The following is a 5559-nucleotide window of genomic DNA, read 5'->3' on the forward strand; positions in this document are numbered from 1 at the left end:
TAATGTGATTCTTTCGATTCGTTGGAAAAAAGGTATTCGGAAGTGGATTACGAATCTGGCATACAAAATCAAATCGAAGTGTAGGGGGTCACCCCACCGCCCAAATGAAAGGTATTGGAGACTAGAAATCCATATTTGAGTCGAAATGTCTAAGGTACTATCCCTCCCCTAACGAGCACTTCTCATTACCCTAATTTTCAAAACCACCAGATCTCGGGGATTGATAATGTGATTCGTTCGATTCGTTGGTAGAAAGGTATTCGGAAGTGGATTACGAATCTGGCAAACAAAATCAGATCGAAGTGTAGGGGGTCACCCCACCGCCCAAATGAAAGGTATTGGAGACTAGAAATCCATATTTGAGTCGAAATGTCTAAGGTCCCATCCCTCCCCTAACGAGCACTTCTCATTACCCTAATTTTCAACACCACCAGATCTCGGGGATTGATAATGTGATTCGTTCGATTCGTTGGTAGAAAGGTATTCGGGAGTAGATTACGAATCTGGCAAACAAAATCAGATCGAAGTGTAGGGGGTCACCCCACCGCCCAAATGAAAGGTATTGGAGACTAGAAATCCATATTTGCGTCGAAATGTCTAAGGTACTATCCCTCCCCTAACGAGCACTTCTCATTACCCTAATTCTCAAAACCACCAGATCTCGGGGATTGATAATGTGATTCGTTCGATTTTTTTTTTTGCACTCTCACAGTCACCAAACCCAAAACATGATTTCTATTGTTGGGGTCGGGTGCTTCGGGTGTCGTCCAAAACCCTCCAAATGGGTATATAGACCAATCACGACAATATAGAGCTCAGACGAAAGAGGCTGGAGGGGAAAAAACGAATTTGATATCCATTTGAAGAGCCATGTGTTTGGGGAGCCGCGCCACCCCAATATGACCCCTATTCAGACGTATTTACCGACCATGGTAATATGTGACTTATATAATAGCTATTTGGAATTAGAGTATGAAATTTATATTCATCTTCGGGACAAAAACCCTGGGGTTCACTCCACCCCCAAACAACTTATATACCGATCATGCCAATATGGGGCTCATATAAAATGTATTTGAAGCTTATATTTACTTTACGGGCCAAGAGTCTGAGTGGCCACCCCACTACCGACATACCCCCTAAATCGAAAATATTTACCAACACTGTAATGTAGGACTCAAAAGAAAAGCATTTGGGAGTAGAGCAGGGGCAAACTTCTCACTCACTAATGAGTGCTTTCCGATTCAAGTTTAAACTTAATGATAAGGGACCTTTTTTATAGCCGAGTCCGAACGGAAGACAAAAAATCTAAGAAATTTCATCTTTAGAGAAAATTTGTCTTTAGAGAAAATTTTTTAAAAACTTTGTCTTGGGAGAAAATTTTTTAGAATTTTTGTCTTTAGAGAAAATTTCTTAGAATTTTTGTCTTCAGAGAAAATTTCATATAAAGTTTGTTTTTAGAGAAAATGTCTTAGAAACTTTGTCTTCAGAGAAAATTTCCTGGAATTTTTGCCTTTAGAGAAAATTTCTTAGAAATTATATCTTTAGAGAAAATTTCCTAGATATGTTGTCCCTAGAGAGATTTTTTTCGCCATTTGCTAAAGAAATTTTTTTTTTTTAATTTTGTTTTCTGAGAATTTATATGCTTTAACCTATCTTTAGCATTAGATCAATGTTAAGGCAGTTTCTATAAAAAAAATCACATACTTGTTTTATTCTCATCATATAATTAAAGTACAATAGATTGCCAACTCCCACATCATTTTCTCCTTAGCAGCAAAGAAAGGCTGTTAAGAGGTTATCGCATATCAATTGACATAAGAAACTGACATTGTCCACCTCTGTCAATCGCGTCAACATCCTCATGTTTTCGTCTGCAATAAAACACTAAACAATCAAATTATTGTCCAATCGATTATTCGACTGCAGCAACTTCTCATGCAACATAATGAGGGAGGTAAGCACACAACTGTTGTATCTACGACATTCTTAAGAAAAAACAATGGATCATTTATGTCTTGGCGGCAGGCTATAGCTTGAAACGACTGCAATGACTATTGCTGTCTTACATTCAACTAATCTTCATCATGGTCATTCAGCATTCCGAGTGTTGAGAAATTGTTGTGCCTCCTTGTTAAATTCTTATCGTCATACTCCCTCTATACACACACACACTCCTATAGTTTGGCATCTTTTGTCTTCTCTTGCCGTGTGAAGAAGAGAAAAAAGGTTATCAGTTTTATGACATTTGGGGGTCACAACAAAACATTGCCTGAGCTCTTTGTAGGCAACGCAGAAGAGTTTTATTGTTGTTGTTGTTTTAGTGTTGTATGTTGATTCTAATATTACTGCTTCGTCTCATGCGGTCGTCGTCTTTTGTTCTTTGGACATTCATTTATTGTTGTTGCTGGACCAAAATTAAACAGCGAATCCCAGTAGAAAGCTAACAATGTCTCAACGTTTGCTGGAGTGTGTTGTGCCATCTATGTCTGCTGCTTAAGTTGGCGTTTTAGATTCTCTGTTCGGTGTGTGAGACGCAATTACTCGCTTTGTTTGAAGCGGGATTGTGGTTGAAGGTGTCCCGTGACTAAGCTTTTTGAAAGATAGTGGTATTAGGAATAGCGGTGGTTATCGTTGGGTCTGGTCCGCCTTACTGCATTTAAATGTTTATGCATAGAAGAGGCACAGTGGTGCAAAACCGGGAGACCTGTTGTAGCTAGTAGAGAGAGAAAGCAAGCAATTTTTGCTTATGAGAGACCGTTGCCTTAGAACAGTGGCAAAATCTGCATCACTGCAGACGATCATCGTTAATGAGAAAAATGTATTCTCTATGAGAGCTATTTTTAGTGAGAAGAGAAAAATGTTTTCAAAATGTAGGGATTGCTCAATGAATATGCCAAGTCGGCATATAACTTCAATTCACAAGAAAAAAATTAACAAAATTGTCCTTAGAAATAAAATGTTGACTTAATTGTCTATACCTAGTAATAACAAGTTGAAAGAAAAATTCTATAGGTACAACCGTTGAGTGGAGCAACATGTTTTCATTTAGCTCCTCAAAAAAATATATACAGTGACTCACATAAGTATTTGTTTTTTTTATACCCTCCACCATAGGAGGGGGGCATACCAATTTCGTCATTCTGTTTGTAACACCTCGAAGTATGCGTCTGAGAACCCGTAGAGTATATAAATTCTTGATCGTCATGTCATTTTGAGTCAATCTAGCAATGTCCGTCCGTCCGTCTGTCTGTCGAAAGCACGCTAACTTTCGAAGGAGTAATGTTAGCTGCTTTGAATTTTGCACAAATACTTTTTATTAGTGTAGGTCAGTTGGGATTGTAAGTGGGCCAAATCGATCCATATTTTGATATAGCTGCCATATAAACCGATCATAGGCCTTGACTACTTTAGCCTCTGGAGGGCGTAATTCTCGTCCGATATGACTGAAATTTTAAACGTGGTATTTTGGTATCACTTTCAATAACTGCGCTAAGTATAGTTCAAATCGGTCCATGTTTTGATATAGCTGCCATATAAAACGATCTTGGGTCTTGACCTCTTGAGCCTCTAGAGGGCGCAATTCTCGTCCGCTTTTACACGTAGTGTTTTGCTATCACTTCCAACTACTGTGTTAAGAATGATTCAAATCGGTTTATAATCTGGTATAGCTCTCATATAAACCGATCAGGGATCTTGACTTCTTGAGCCAATAGAGCCCGCAATTCTCATCCGGTTAGGCTGAAATTTTTCATGAGGTGTTTTGTTATGACTTCCAATAACTGTGTTAAGTATGGCGCAAATCGGTACATAACCTGATATAGCTGCCATATAACCGATCTGGGATCTAGACTTCTTGAGCCTCTAAAGGACACAATTCTCATCCGATTTGGATGAAATTTTGTACAACGATTTCTCTGATGACCTTCACGTGTTGAATATGATCTGAATCGATCAATAGCTTGATACAGCTGCCATATAAAACTATCTCCCGATTTTGCTTCTTGAGCCCCTACAAGGCGCAATTCTTATCCGAATGAACTGAAATATTTCACAATGACTTCTACAATGTTCAGCATTCATTTATGATCCGAATCGGACTATAATTTGATATAGCTCCAATAGCATAACAGTTCTTATTCATTATTCTTTGTTTGACTTAAAAGATATACCGCGCATAGAACTCGAACTCAAATGCGATCCATGGTGGAGTGTATATAAGATTCGGCCCGGCCGAACTTAGCAAGCTCTTACTTGTTTTTAAATTATTTACAATATATGGGAGCTATCTCTAAATATTGACCGATTTTGACGAAATTCCACACATAAGAGGACTTCAAATAAAACACTTCGTGCTAAATTTTGTAAAGATCGGACCAAAATGTTGGCTTCTACAGCCATAAAAGGCCATATCGGATGAAAGATATATATGGAAGCTATATGTAAATCTGGCCCGACTTTGACACGCATGAAATCGTCAATTCGAACACATCTTGCTTAATTTTGTAAAGATCGGACCAAAATTGTAGCTTCTACAGCCTTAAAGAACCATATCGGATGAAAGATATATATGGGAGCTACATATAAATCTGGTCCAATTTCGGCGAAATTTTCCACACAGATCAGGACGTCACATAAAACATCTCATGCTAAATTTTGTAAAGATCGGACCGAAACTGTGGCTTCTACAGGCTTAACAGGCCAGCCATATCGGATGAAAGATATATATGGGAGCTATATCTAAATCTGAACTAATTTTTTCCAAAGTTAAAAGTGTTCGTCCTTGAACCAAAAGAGAGACTTGTGCAAAATTTCATGACAATCGGACAACAAATGCGACCTGTACCTTGATCACAAGCATACATGGACAGACAGACAGACATAGCTATATCGAATCAGGAAGTGATTCTTAGCCGATCGGTATACTTTTCAATGGGTCTAGCCCTTCTCCTTCTTAGCGTTGCAGCCAAAGGCACAAAGCTATAATACCCTGTACCACAGTGGTGGTTGGGTTGAAGTACCCAAGGGGCCACCCCAAGCCAAAAACTTGTGTTTGGTGGGCCTCCGGTTTCTGAGGGGCCTCCGCACCCCCCAAAACACCCCAGCGGGGCATTTTAACCAACTGGGACAATATGGATATGTTTGCGTGTTCCCACCCTCTTACCGTATATTTCAAAAACACTAGATCTCGGAGATGGGTGGTTCGATTTAAGCGAAATTTTGTATATCCTTTTATAGTAACCTAGAACCCAAAATTTGGATACCAAGTTTTGGGTTCTAGATTACCATGAGAGGGGGATCCTAGGTGGGCCGCCCCACCTACCGAATACATATGTAGTCCAATCATGACCATATGAGACTCAAATGAAAGGCATTGAAGAGCCGAAAACGTACCCGATATCCAATTTTAGGACGAGGTGTTTTGGGGACCACCCTTTCCCCAAAACATCCCTAAATTAAACATATTTATCAACAATGGCAATATAGGGCTCACATGAAAGGCATTGGGGACTAGAGCATGAAATTGATTTCCATTTTCGCCACCAATTTTCTGGGGGT

Source organism: Stomoxys calcitrans, chromosome 1 (genome assembly GCF_963082655.1).
Source record: "Stomoxys calcitrans chromosome 1, idStoCalc2.1, whole genome shotgun sequence".
NCBI classification, from domain to species: domain Eukaryota; kingdom Metazoa; phylum Arthropoda; class Insecta; order Diptera; family Muscidae; genus Stomoxys; species Stomoxys calcitrans.